General features: G+C 35.6%; 1 pseudogene; it reads right to left on the minus strand.

The window, feature by feature from the left end:
- Positions 1–13,669: 13,669 nt before the first annotated feature.
- LOC147378371 (U1 spliceosomal RNA) lies at positions 13,670–13,824 on the minus strand (annotated as a pseudogene).
- Between the last annotated feature and the right edge of the window lie 1,189 nt (positions 13,825–15,013).

Genomic DNA, 15,013 nt, shown 5'->3' on the forward strand with positions numbered 1-15,013 from the left:
CATGATGTCATGTATATCTTAAGCAATATTTTGTTTAGGATGCAGCACTTAATGGGTTAAAACAAGCTCACCCCTTCAACAAGGACAGCTAGATATATTTTGACAGCAACAAGCAATCCCTCCTGAGTAAAAAACATTGCTTGCATTGCTTTTCTTCCCAATAAATTACTTTTAAAATGATCAAACTGTGCCATATTATTTGTAATGCTGTTAAGAATAATATCTAAAATACTTAAACTAATTATGCCTATTTTGTAAGATTAATTATCATTAATAATTTAACATATTTTATCATTTAAGTCAGTATCCGTTCTGATCTTTAACTTTAGAGAGCGCACTGTATATGTACCACATAATTAGGGCTTATGTATCACATAATTAAGGCTAAATACTAGGAAATCAGACTAATGAGACCAAATCAAACTGAATTATTTAAGCATTTTTTCTTTAATTTTAGAGGTAGAATATTTAGTAATTAAACACTGATTTCATTTTCTTGAACTTGCATATGTCGCCTTTGTTTCTGAGGTCTTTGCTACAGAAAAATGTTGCCCTGAGAAGTGAGGAGTAATGTGGTTTCAGTGTGTTTCTCTCTCGCTCTCCTTTTCCCTCCATTCTTAAGTTTCCTGGGGTCTTCACTGTTTTTGTTGTTGTTGTTTTTCCAGGGTTCCAAGGATCTGTTTCCAAATGGGAATTTTCTCAGTTTCCTGTCATTTTTATATTCTGTGACATGATGGAGAATTAACAGTTATTCAGCAAAATAATATCATTCGGGATTTCAAGTTTTATGAACAAATACTTTAGACAAAAAAGCTTTTGTGTTCTTCTCAAAATTTTACTCATTTATTTATTCACTTACTTCATCATTCTTTGAACAGATGTTTGTGAATAGCTATTGTGTGTCAGACTGTTGTTTATAGCACAACTAATGAGACTGTGGATATGTGACTTTGATAAATAACAAATCACATTGGAGGATGTCATCCCACAAATTTTCACTAAGGGTCTCTTGTGTTCCCAGGGGGTGGAGTAGGTGCTAAGCACAGTGTTGTGTGAGAACAAGATCTATGCTTTCAGACCTGATGGTCTTGTTGGGAAGACATAAACACATCATTCAATAAGATGCCTTATGATGGAAGATGTGTAGAGTCATACATGGGAAATAATTTTAAGTAGGGGTCAAAGAAGGACTCCTGGAGGAGGTGTCATTTAAGCTAAGTTCTGGAAGATGGTGAGATATCAGGTACGCAAGTAGGTGTGGGGGTCGGGGGTTGGGATGGGAAATAGCTGATTAGAGTTGAATTAGTAAAGGATGTGCCCAATAGATGTAACAACACTTGTGAAGGCTGAAGGGAAGAAAACACTGTAACTTGATTCAGAAACAGTAACTAATTCTGTATAGCTGGAATGTAACATTAAATGAGTCTGGAGATGTCAGTGAAATACAGACCAGAAACTGGGGTCCCAGCTAGTTAAATGCTTTAAATGGACAAACTTTCATTTCTGATTCTAAAATCTCCATTGTACCTGATGATTCTCTGAACCAAGAAAACACAAAGAAGTTACTTAACTTGAAATGAAAAAAATCTTTCCATTGACAAATGATTTCTTAGAAAACATCAATAAAATTAAAAGTGTCCATTTTCAGAAAAGCAATTGATGTATCTGTACACTTGCTTCGCTGTAATTATAGGAGGTGATGTGGTTCAAGAAGGTAGAAAGAAAGATTTACTCTCTAACTTCAGTTCCAACTTGACTCCACTCTGATAATCTTTTTTTTTTCCTGTCCCTTCCAACTCCCTCCTCCTTTAGATCTGGACCCAAAAGAGCTGTGTTTAGGCAGCAGGGTTCTTTAGACAGGAGACCAGAAGCAAAGTGAAGGATGCCTGCCCTTCAGACAGATATCAAAGAAGTAAGACGTATTAAGAGGTTATTCCTAAAGGTAGTTGCTAAGATTCTGAACTAAGACTCTGGGACTGGAAATGTTAAAAACAAAAAAAGATAAAAAAACAGCCAGGTTTGGAAGTTACTTGTGAAATAGAAGTGACCATATGTGGTGAACTAACTGGGGAATGGCTGGTATTAGAGGGAGAAGGCAACAGAAATTCAGATTTTATCATTCCTGAACAAGGAATGAAGAACAGGCTTGGAAGACATAGAGATTTCAAAATTTTCAATGAATTTTATTATTCTTTTTATTGAGCTTTCCCTGATGGCATAAACATTTGTCATTACAGTCAGTGCTTTAAACATGGGTTAAAGAATTGATTGGATTCATACAATTAAATAGAGCAACTAGGTTACTTCTCATATAGCCAAATGACCTACAAACAAGTTGTTTTTATTAGTCAATGTGGAAACCTCAACAGGTAGACCTATTAACCAATGCTTGACATACGGCCCATAGTGTTCTGGCATTATTCCCTGATGGGAGGGGAGAAACTGATGGGCAGTTCAGCCTTCATCCCTGGTCCACTCAGGTAGTTCCTTGTCAGCAGTTCAGCCCCTCTGAGATCTCTCTGCATCACTCTGCTGTTCTCAGTATCATTCAGTGATAGCAAGACTTTGAGGAGATTAAAAGTAACTTTTCAGAAGAGTCAGTAACCCTTATCTGGAAAAAGACATACACTACTCCACGGGCAAGTCCTGAATCAGAACATGCTACTGGTTGATAGTGAAGATGCTGGAAAGGGTAAAGAAGAATCATTTCTCCTTAATGTCAAAAATGACTTGAATCCAAATTGGCATACTTTTTTTTTACCCTATCCATCTATCACTGAAGAAATCTTAAGTAATTTTTCAATCATATTTTTGACATGTACTGGCTATTTCTGATGGCCTCAAACCTTACCATAACCTGGAATTGTTTTTCAATCTCTACTGGGGAAAGAAAACAAGACCATCATTACCACAATATTCATCTTGGGTAGCACAAAGTGACATATACAATTTGGACTAGAAGACAAATGTAATAATACCTTACAAATGAATCTCTTGTTTTCCCAAAGTAGATTTGGGAGAAATTATGAATAGAAAAGATTTTAAACCTGAGTCAAGGAAATAGAGTTCTTCATTCATCACAGAAACAAACAGTAGAGAAATGACATAATTTCCCATAATGTCTCTTGATCGAGTCAACCTATTTCACTCATTTTATTACATAGGCCCTGCAAATGCTTTAGATCTTCCCCATCACCTGTCAATTCATGCTTCATTATCCTGCTCCTCAGTGCCATTCAAGGTTGACTTCCTTTCAGATAGTCATTCATGTCCAAACAGGAGTCATGCGTGTCATTTCCCCCCTACTGTCAATTCACAACATGGTTTACCATAATTGTATATTTTAGAAGTCATAGTGAGCTCAATTTTCTCTGCCAAAGAGAGGAAAGAATTCAGACTTTGTAGGAAAAGTGGAAAAGGAAAAGTGAATCTGCAGCAATTTTGTTGGGCAATTATGAGTTAAGATAGAGTGTTTTCTCCACCTTATAATTCCACAGAGTGCCCACAAAGGGCCTTTGGCAAACCCTGTCATGAAGTACTTTTTAAGAGCATGGTTATGAACAGAAGAACAAAAATATCTATGAATTTCTCAGAGAAAGCCATGGCTTTAGCCTGCTGCAGTTTCTCTGTGAATGCATAAGTCTATCTGACACAGAGGACAAGGTTCAAATTGAGCTCTTCAGGTTCAAGACGGCACAGTCAATTCACTTTGCTCCATGTGGGACAAAACCTACTGTGACAGTCTTGTGAGGAGGAGCTGCTCCAAACGCATACATTTTTCTAACTACATCATCACTGGCCACTGGCGTGGTTTCTGTCCCTTCTGCCACAGTCATAGTCGAGAAATATTACTCATAATGAAATCAAATGAACAAACATTTAAGTACCTACTATGAGCTGTTACCCTTTATTCTTGTCTTCAGCTGTGTCTAAATCAGTTTAATTATCTTGAATGTACTCAGAAGAAAAGTGAGAATGGGAGAGGTTGTTGAAAAAAAATCACGTCAGTAATACATGGTAAAGTCTAAGGTAAAACCCAGATCTTATGGACTCCAAAGCTCATATTGGTCCCCTTCACAACACTGTATTCAGTACAGAAGTTTTATGCTCAAAGATTATCAGGTTTAACCTTCACGTTTACAAGGGCAGAAACTGTGACACCTATTGGGTAAATGACTTAGTCAAGGTCACATAACCTTGAATGAGTTAGAGCTAGCACCAGCATTTAAACTCGTGATTCCCAGCTCAGTTCTCTCCTGCACAAATTCAACTTAAAACAGTGATCAATAACAATGATCTAATAACAATCATCATTATTGTCATCACTGCCAATGGAAACCATACTTTTAGTTATCACTGGAACTTCCATAGAACTACCACATTATTCCCTGTGGTCTCATTGTTTCATGTGTCCTGGAAATAACAGCATATTCAGCATGGACCCTGTACTGGTTCAGTGAGAGAGTGATATCATTAGAGTCAGGGATCTGGAAGTCTTGACTTTCAGTGTGTTAAGACTTAACATTTTAAATATATATTTGTGTGTCTAAGGATGGACAAGATAGCCTATTTGATCTTTTCACTTCTCTGAGCTTTGCTAGAACTAGGTTTATTTCTAACCAAAAGGAAATAGAGAATACTTTCATTTGAATGTCTCGATGGAATGCTGATGCCTTCTTTCTGTGTGTGTGTTTTTTTTTGTTTTTGTTTTTTTTAGAGAGGATCTATGTTATTTATCAGATTTTCAAAAGATTAGATTTTGTGCTGCTTGGACAATGAATAATTTTAAGTTACATGATTTTATCAGCCCACAATATATGGAACATATAGAAACTGTATGGAAATAGGGGTGGTCTGCATATGTTTGCTCACTTGGTACATAGGAGTAGTGCATATTCACCTAACCTTCTTCACATAGTGCTATGCAAACATTTCACTGAATTGATTTTTTTAGAGCCAGGCATTATTCCAACATTGAAGCTCCATAGGAAAATGGAAATGCCAGTGCAAATTTCTATTTTTAATTTAACTATCCACTGATCCAAATTCGCACTGAAAAAAACCAGGATATTACCATGTAATGGCAATTCTCATGATGATTGTTGCTTTATAACATCATTTGCAAATCAGGCACAAAGATTAATTTAGGACCCATTAACAGAAAAATTTTCGGAGGAACTTGAGCTCAAATTATACCAATCTGTTACTGTTCCAAAATAAACGCATCAGGTGGCATTTAAATGCAGGTGGTTAACCGTTTTATCTGTGTAGATATTTAAGCTATTAGAAATATAATTAGAAAATTAAACACACAATGTAGATTCTAATTCTAGCAGCACGGTCCTTAGTATTATGCTATTTCTATTGTAAGTTATAAAATGTGCCTAAATTGCACAGGTTTGTTTCTGAGTGATAGCTGAACTCAGATAATTAAGTTGTTAACCATGAACTTCAGTGGTCAACATGGTTATATATCTTTGTCTTATGTCTACTCCTCCTTCTTGTTTCCACAAATCTCAGGGGAGGCAGATGAATGGCACTTGACTCTACCCAGCTACACAGTCGACTGATTAGACATAGCCCTGTACCACAGGTACACTCAATTATATGCCTTTCAGAGAGTCAAGCATTTCCTGAAGCTAAAAGTGTTGAATCTGTTGATTTCACACATTTTATACTAGGAGAAAACTGTGATCAAACATATTTAAACCTTCAATTTTATTTCATAACATACATCCTCCTTCTGCATAACACAGGAGGTAAGGAGTTTATTGAGATAAAAAGGATAAATCAATTTGCTTTCAAATAATTAAGTCATTAAGGACTGGACAATGACTTCATTTTTAGTAATTAAGTCATCTCTGTGTGGGGAAAATGTGACATTAGATTTAAGGCACAAGTATGTGTCCATCATACTACAACCTTGTATTTAAATTTTAAGGTGTCACACAGAACAAATTCAGTAAAAAGATAATGAAAACAATCATATTGGTTGTCATTATCCTAGTAAAAGAAAAGCACTTAGTAAGCACTGCCCTTAATGCTGCTTGTATGGTAAGAAAAATGCACAGTGCTGAAGATAAGCCTGAAAGTATTAACTGCAACTAGTAAATTTGCACTGTACATAAAATAGGCCTTTCTATTGGTTGAGACTCAACATGTGTTTATTGCTAACATTTTACTTTATAATATGTATAATGAGCTGCATATCATTTACATTCCCTATCCACTCTGTTTCTAAACAATCTTACACAAAGGAATATTCAGCTACCCAAATGTATGCCTAGTGTAAGGAAGGCATGGATAGTCGCTTAAATGCATAGCTATTTAAGGGAATAAAATATAAATTTCTCCCTTTTTAAAACTTAAAAATAATTATATGTTCTACAGTTAGAAGTCCAGGAGGTCTCCTATACACACTAATCTTAATATCTTTGCTGCTAGCCAAACCTTCAAGAAGCTCTTAAAGATGCTAAAATCTCTAATTTGAAATAGCATTTGAAGTGGCAAAATGATTATCTTCTAGCAAGAAAAAAGAAGGCTGTCAAGAATCGAAAAATTTTAGAAATCAAGGGATTTTTCCTTGATTTATTTCCTGACCAACACAACTCGCAAGGCCTTTGATTCCTAAGCTTTATTATAAGCTAAACACTAAACAATTTCTGCCTATTTTGGCTTTAATGAAGGTAGATATAATTTCTGAACAAGTTCAGGAAAGTACTTCTTTCAAGCAGGGAAACTGCTTAAATTAATTAAGCTAATTAGGTTAATGAATAATTAAGGTAATTCTTTCTTCCCCCACAATTCAATCTCTTCATCTCTTAGTCATAAACCTCAAATGGTGGCATTAGAACTCCTAAATACAATCGCACATTATACTTGTTTAACATTCTATATCACAATTAAGACTAATTTTTTTTTTTGCTTTTTTCTTAGTTTATAGCTTAAATAAGAATGGCCATCTTTCAGATATTAAGTATCTCTCTAATTAGGAAATATAAATATCATAAATTAGAAATTAGTCTAGACTAGAGATCTTCAGATATAAAAAATACTTTTAATAATAACTCATTTCAAATATAATAATAGGTTCATAAGCATTTATCTGTCACACTGCAGGCTCTGCAAGAGTATTCCATGTACTCCTTTAGTGACTCAAGAAGGTGTGTACAGTTATCATATTTTCATAGTTAAGTAACTGAAGACTCAAAGATATGAAAAGTCTTGCCCAAAGTCATACAGCCTGAGTATAATGGGGCTTGGATTTGACTGTTTCAAAGGAATTATTAAATCCTTTTAGCACTTGGCTTAGTTTTGGAATGTGAATATGGTATTACTTCTCTAAATGTATAGAGTATATTTCTATAATCTGTATATTTCCAATGAATTATCCAACTGCTGAGAAATGAAAAATTGGTTAAAAAAATGATAGTAAAGAAAGATTGAACTGAATTGGTCAGGTGGTACTTTGTGACTTTTGTATTCTGGGCCCATATCCTCCTGAACACATTGTCGATATAGTAACCCGATGCTGCATTTTAATTTAGGTGTAAAGTCATAAAACTGGATTTTAAAGAATAAAGATATTTTGCTATTTACTCCCAAGATAACAGACATAATTCTGTCAGTCAGTCATCTAACTTCAACTAACCTCTGTCATCCCCCTCACCACTAAGGGGCAATACAGCAGCACACATGTCACTATAATTAGCGTGCAGCAGCAATTTTCATTAGACCAATGATCTCCAATAAGATTTTCCCAAGGGCTGCATTCAGTTATATGTAATAGTTAGGTGGGCCACTCATGTATTAGCATATAATTTGCACATGATTTGCATCTGCATTTAAAGATTGCATCATATTTCTGTGAATATTTCAATAAAAGTGTAATTACTACAACACTGAAGGTGATGTTTCTATTTTTCTGTACTATCCTACCACATCTGACCCAGATGGCTTATAATAGACTAGCTCAGCAGAAAACTAGGAGAAACCAGAGGGGAGGAAATAGTCAGTAGTTAGGGTCAATAGAAATATTTGAGGGGGCACTACTGATGGTAGCTGACAGTACATTGCATTCAACAATTTTTCTCTTTTGTAAGGATAAAGGAGTAACTGCACATTGGGTGGACCTTCTAAGAAATGCATTTCTAGTTACTGCTGATATCTTGTTGAGTATCTTTTTTTCAAACCTCATTACAGGCTAAATGGCAAATTATCTGTTATCACTTGGGAAATCTCAGTTACCTCTTAATTCTAATAGTGTAGTCACATAACAACTTTGAGTTTTCTTCTAAACCTAATTACTTTCTGTTTTGAACACTAATTTTAAGTGAAGAGCTCTCTATTTCCCTTTAGTTTTTTATACATATGGACCAATCGTACATAACTAGAGAGCCTTCCCTCTTCCACTTAAAGAGCTTTCTGGTTGTTAGTATTTGGTTAGGTAGAGAAAAAGTTACAAGAAAGGGAATAAGATTTATACAGGAAAAAAATCAGAAAAAAGTGGCACTAGGTACACACATAAGCATATGAAAACATATTTACTCATTTTAATACATACTTGCTCTTATATTTATGTTGCTGCTGCTGCCAAGTCGCTTCAGTCGTGTCCGACTCTGTGCGACCCCATAGACGGCAGCCCACCAGGCTCCCCCGTCCCTGGGACTCTCCAGGCAAGAACACTGGAGTGGATTGCCATTTCCTTCTACAATGCATGCAAGTGAAAAGTGAAAGCGAAGTCACTCAGTCGTGTCCAACTCTTCGCAACCCCATGGACTGCAGTCCACCAGGCTCCTCGGTCCATGGGACTTTCCAGGCAAGAGTACTGGAGTGGGGTGCCATTGCCTTCTCCAATGATAGGTAAATGATAGATACTTAGATGGACAGATGAATGAATGGATGATAGGCAAATAATTATAAAACTCTTGTACTGAAAATATATACTTTATTAATAAATCACTGTCTGAATATCATACATTAAAGCATGTATATGGAATCTAGAAAAATGATACAGATGAACCTATTTTTCAAGGTAGGAATGGAGAGACACAGACTTAGAGAATGGACATGTGGAAACAGAGGGATAAGGGGAAGGTCAGACGAATTGGGAGATTAGGATTGACATATCTACCCTGCCATCTATAAAATAAATAGCAGTGGGAATCTGCTGTCAAGTGCAGGGAACTCAGCTTGGTGCTCTCTGGTGACCTAGACGGATGGGGTGGAGTGGGGCAGTTGGGAAGGAGGTTCAAAAGGGAGGGTATATATGTGTACGTATAGCTGACTCATGCTGTTGTATAGCAAAAACTATCACAACATTGTAAACAATGATACTCCATTTTAAAAATATTTAAAGTAAATAAAGAATAGATGTTTTCAAGTAAAACAAAATTAGATATAGCTATCTATAAGTTCCACCAGAATTTTAATTTATGCTTTCCCGTTTCAGATGATCAGAATCATGTGGAGACAGAAAAGCAAACTTTTCTTTACCTACTCTTTGAACTTCCAGACCAGTAATCAATAGAAAGTTTTCAACCATTTCTCAGTAATCAAGAGGACCAATTGCCCAGCATTAAGGTGATGGAGCCAGAACTTGAACCTATGTCTGTTTGGAAGCAGAACAGCAGAACAAACTTAAGTAGTTATCAGTACCTTGATCTTGTAGCTCAATGAGCATGTCTATTATCTAAATAATTAGTTAACATTCTCAACAATGACTAATAGAGGAGATTAAAAAAAAATCTGCTTTTCCCTTGTCTTCTTTTATGCCATTTGTCCTTTAACATCAAAATTCTACTATGATTGGGTGCCATCAGTAACACATGCCTTTGATATATAACATTGTATCCCCTGACCATGCCTGTGCAAAGAATATAGTGAATTCTCCATGAGCAATTTTTTATTAGATGAATAAAACAAATGATGAATATTCAAGTACTATACATGGAATTTTATTACCATGGGAAGGAGTTCATGATACATTAAATTAAAATGTAGATTACAAAACAGTTCTTTTAGAATGATCCCATACTGAGGGAAAAAATATGTATGTCTTCAAGGAAGGACAAGTATTAATGTCTATGCAGTTATTTACAGTGTGGATTTTTATAATAAGAGTAAATGTTTTATATTTGCTTTGCTGATTTTAAAAGTGGTCCCTTCTTATACATTTCCATAATACTTTCTGGAAAACAGTTGGAAAGGCATTGCAGTTAGTTTTCCAGTGTTCCAATTTGAAATGTGGTCTTAACCTTCTTACTCAAGAACTTCAGCTTCTTATATCATTTACTACCCACTGTTATTTGTGTAAAAACTGTCTCTTCCTTTACACTGAGAAGTGTTTTAAGGACCAGAAGCCATATTTTGGAGCTATCTCACCACTACACCAATCCTAGAAATAAAGTTAATAGTAAATAGACAATGCCAAAAAATATGTATTAAATATTTGGTAAATCATTCATCAAATCCAAAGAACTCACATATTTTTCATTGTAATGTAAGCAATATCTCCATTGATTTGTTTTCATAAGGAATGACTACTTGGGCTCACTGGTGAACCAATTAGAATGATAATAATGTTTTTTAATTTATTTTTTAAATTGAGGGATAATTGCTTCATTTTCTGCCAAACATCAACATGAAGATAACAATGTTGATAACATTGCTATCAGTAGATAACAATAATCTATTGTTATCAATAGATAACAACTGTGTTGTTGTTATTTTATATCAGGGCTAAACTCTATATGATTTATGCCACTCAAAGTTGCCCTTTTCAGAATAATCCATGAACTAGGATTTTCCTATTCCAATATATTATTTTTTTTCTTCAGAATACTGTTTGAGCTACATATTTGATAAGATCATATGTGTTCGTAGGCTAATGTGTAGTAACCGTTTAACTTTCTAGGTAACAATTGTGATAATGCCCAAACCCAGAGGAATATTTCTAATTATAGACACTTCAGGTAACATAGCAAAGAATGGAAAAAAATATTCTAAATCAGTTGAATTTATAAGTATTTTGTGCTATATTTACAAAATAGATTCTCTTAGATAGCAAAAGCTCAATGAATAGTCTTCATGATTCAATGTTTCCTTTAGCTCTTGGGGCTTAGCAACCTTGGTGTTAAGCAAATGTAAAACCATAGCAATTACTCTCAAATTTTTCTTTAGCAACAGAGTTAGTTTATTGTTCTAAATTCTTGAAATTACAGAGTAGTATAAAAAGGAGTAAAAGGCTATGTGAACTGGAACTTCAGAATAACTCTTTAAACAAGGTCAAAGCATATCACCATTATTCTATTTCAATCATTTATATATATTCATTATTATATTTACTAAGAATCTATAATACAGCACAAATTCAGTACAGTAAAGAACAAACATGTGTTGCTGGTGAGAATGTTTTGAAAATAGCGCTTTGTAAATTCACTTGGAAAAAAATTAAAATACAAACTTTGAAATTCCATTTATACTGTTGGCAGACTGTTTCAAATGCCTGTAAGCCTAAGTATTTCATATAAATTTCTTTTCCTTCATTAATATTGAGCACCTGAGAAAAATCATGTAAGGCTTTCAGAAACCTGATTTTGACTAGATAAATACCAAAATGAAATGATTATTCATGATACTAGTTGGCCTCTTTAGATACATACCTAAGACTGTGGGTATGTAAATCCACCATGTTTAACTGAGTACATCAGAGCTGAAGATTGAATTATCCACAACCCAGGGATAGAAATAATTATATTAGAGCTCATTTCAGACCATGTAGTTCTCTATTAGTAATTGTATTGGGCTATTGAGACACAATCATTAGAGACATAAAATGGTCATTTTGTATATTAGTAGTAAAAGAAAAAATTATAAACCTTTAAGGAGAATTCATAAAATATGTACTTTTGACTCACAGTTAAAACATTGATTAAATTGTACTCTACAAAAGCAGGCATTAAAAAATAGGGAGCATCACCAAGGAGGCCGACTACCAACAACCACCTTAACTTTTTACAAGTATCCAGTCACCAATAATGTAATAAGCACAGGACTTTGAAACACATCTATTATTAAATGCACCTAGAAAATGAGATGCTTGCCATCAAACTGCTCAATGTTTTGAATAAGACTCTTATAGCCAAGAACAACATTAAGCTGGTAGAGATGCTCAAAGTCTATGGCTCAATTTGTTTCTTAAAACGTTTCAGAGGTTTCTAAATAAAATTGCCACGCTATGGACTTTGCATAATAAATACCTTTCTTATAATCATTCAAAGAAAAACATCTAATTGGACAACTATTCTAAAACCTACTTATTGTTTTACCACTACTATTGTTGTTGTTTAGTCACTAAGTTGTGTCCAACTCTTTGCGACCCCATGGGCTACAGACCACCAGGCTCTTCTGTCCATGGGATTTCCCAGGCAAGCGTACTGGAGTGGTTTGCCATCCCCCTCTCCAGGGGATCTTCCTCACCCAGGGTTCAAACCCCGGTCTCCTGTATAGAAGGCAGATTCTTTACCATCTGAGCCACACCGTAACTGTCTCTAAACCTTGGATTTATATTGTATTGTTTCGTTTCCCTGTAAGCCTACAAATATAGGTAGATGCTTTACGTGAATTAACTTGCTTACTCCTCACAGCATGGTGTTGTGAGATCTATAGTTTGTCCCATTAGTTTGTCCCATAGAGAAAAGTAAAACACAGAAAGGCATAGAATGTTGCCCAGTGTCATGGATCTAGGAAGTAGCACATTTGTGATTCAAAACCACCAGATATTCTAGCTCCAGGACCATATGTTTATTTTCATCAGTTCCAAAGTTCATTTTGAACATTGTTAAATAAATCACTTCTTACTTTTACTTATGAAAGTTAAATACTTAAATGCTTATTGTATTCTCTTGTTTTCAAAAGAAAATTGAGACAATGTAAGAAGGCCAGTAAATCATGGCTTCATCAGTCACCCTCCAAAACTCTCAACTTTTCCTCATCCAACATTTTAAGTGCTGATTATGTTGAGGTGAGTTTATAAAATTGGCCACTTGTTTTTTAAGCTAAAAGAAATAAAAAAGATATACAGTCTATTGAATAATCATTATTTTTTTGCAACTATTCCCTCAAACTACATTGAAAGCTAAATATGATCTCCATAAACATTCCCAATGGCAATGCCACTAAACAGAAAAAAAAAAGTCAGTTAATTATGCCACATGTCATTTAGGCAAGTTGTCTCTTAACATTTAAATATTAATCATATGAGCTACCTCCACAAACTAAACACATCTTGGAGTCACAGTCAGACATGTGGAGTCATAGTCAGACTTAGGCTGAATTTATACCTCAGGGATGGTGTCTTTGAAAAATCAAAGTATAAGTCAATACAAGTTTAAACATGGCAACTGACTCATAGAAAGCATGGTACAAAAGCTCATCCCTGGCCACATCTCAATGTCTTCCCGTCAGTTCTAGAATTCTCTTCTATGGAAATACATATATATCAGGCAATCACATAGGTCATATAATTCCAGAAATTCAGAAAAGTTTCATGGTCTCTTTTGATCCTTCTTAAATAAACTCACTGATGTTACTCACTAGTTGACCTATCCAGTTACTGCTCTTATCTTGACCAGATTTAAAATGAATTAACTTTTATTAAATGCTATTTTTAGTGCAAATACCAGCCTCCACTATCACAAATTATACAGTTGGGCTTCCCACATTTGGGGAAATTGCAGGGATCAGCACACTGGTGTGAAGTGGATGAACCTAACTGGGAAAACCATCTTCATGGTCATGGTACCTCCCCTACCAGGTAAGTGTAAATATCTACTATTTTTAATAATACACATTAGATCAGGAGTTTTAGCAATATTATTTCAAAAGTAACCCCAGTTTTACAGAGGGAGCTGAGACTCAGAGAAATCAAAGAATCTGGCTCTAGGATAACCAGGCAGCCAGTAAATGGCAGAATTAGTACACAAACTCACATCTTTATGCTATAAAATAATTTATAATATAAAAGACTTTATGATATAGAAGAATTTTAAAGAGCCATCACATGAAATTAGCTGTTCTTTCAAAGGGTGGTCATACTCTGGCCACACCCTAATCCTAGCAAAGATGGCCTTATTTTTATAGTCTTATTTTATAGACTCTGAGATTTTCTGCCAAGAACCCTTTGCCCTGAGCCTCAGGCCACTTAACCAGGGCCGTAAGCCCTGTTTAGCTTCAGCCGGTCTTCTTTTCAAGAGCGTATATTTCTGTTGTCTCTTCCTAGACATGACTCGGATCCTAGTAAGTTCCTCCTTAACTCAGCAACTGCCTGTCCCTTGGACTAATCTTCTCTTACCCTATTCCCAGAAGAAGGGGCAATGGGAGCAGTGTTTTAAAGGGAATGAGAAGGAAAGAACGAATTTTAACTATTTCACAGTTGTGCGTGTGCATGACAAGTTGCTTCAGTCGTGTCCAACTCTGTGCAGCGCTATGGACTGTAGCCCGTCAGGCTCCTCTGTCCATGGAATTCTCCAGGCAAGAATACTGGAGTGTGTTACCATGCCCTCCTTCAGGGGATCTTCCCCATCCAGGGATCAAACCCTCGTCTCTTATGTCTCTTGCACTGGCTTGCAGGTTCTTTACCACTAGCACCACCTAGGCAGCTCATTTCATTGTTAAATCAGACTAAACCTAGCTAAGGAAATAAACATGCTTATTATATAGATAGATCTTGTGAAAGTCTCTCAGTCGTGTCTGACTCTGTGCAACGCCATGTACTGTAGCCCACCAGGCTCTTCTATCCATGGAATTCTCCAGGCAAGAATACTGGAGCAGGTTGCTTTGCCTTCCTCCAGGGGATCTTCCTGACCCAGGGATCAAAACTGGGTCTCCTGTCCTGAAAGCAGAATCTTTATGGTCTGAGCCACCAGGGATGAGTACAAACTGCATTCTTTGTATGAATTTAGCTCTACAATGATCCCATTTGATCCATAAGGTAACAGCCTCAGGGAGAATT

The sequence above is a fragment of the Bos grunniens genome, chromosome 2, assembly GCF_055505025.1.
Source record: "Bos grunniens cultivar Pamir isolate PY7600 chromosome 2, Bosgru_T2T1.0, whole genome shotgun sequence".
Classification (NCBI taxonomy): domain Eukaryota; kingdom Metazoa; phylum Chordata; class Mammalia; order Artiodactyla; family Bovidae; genus Bos; species Bos grunniens.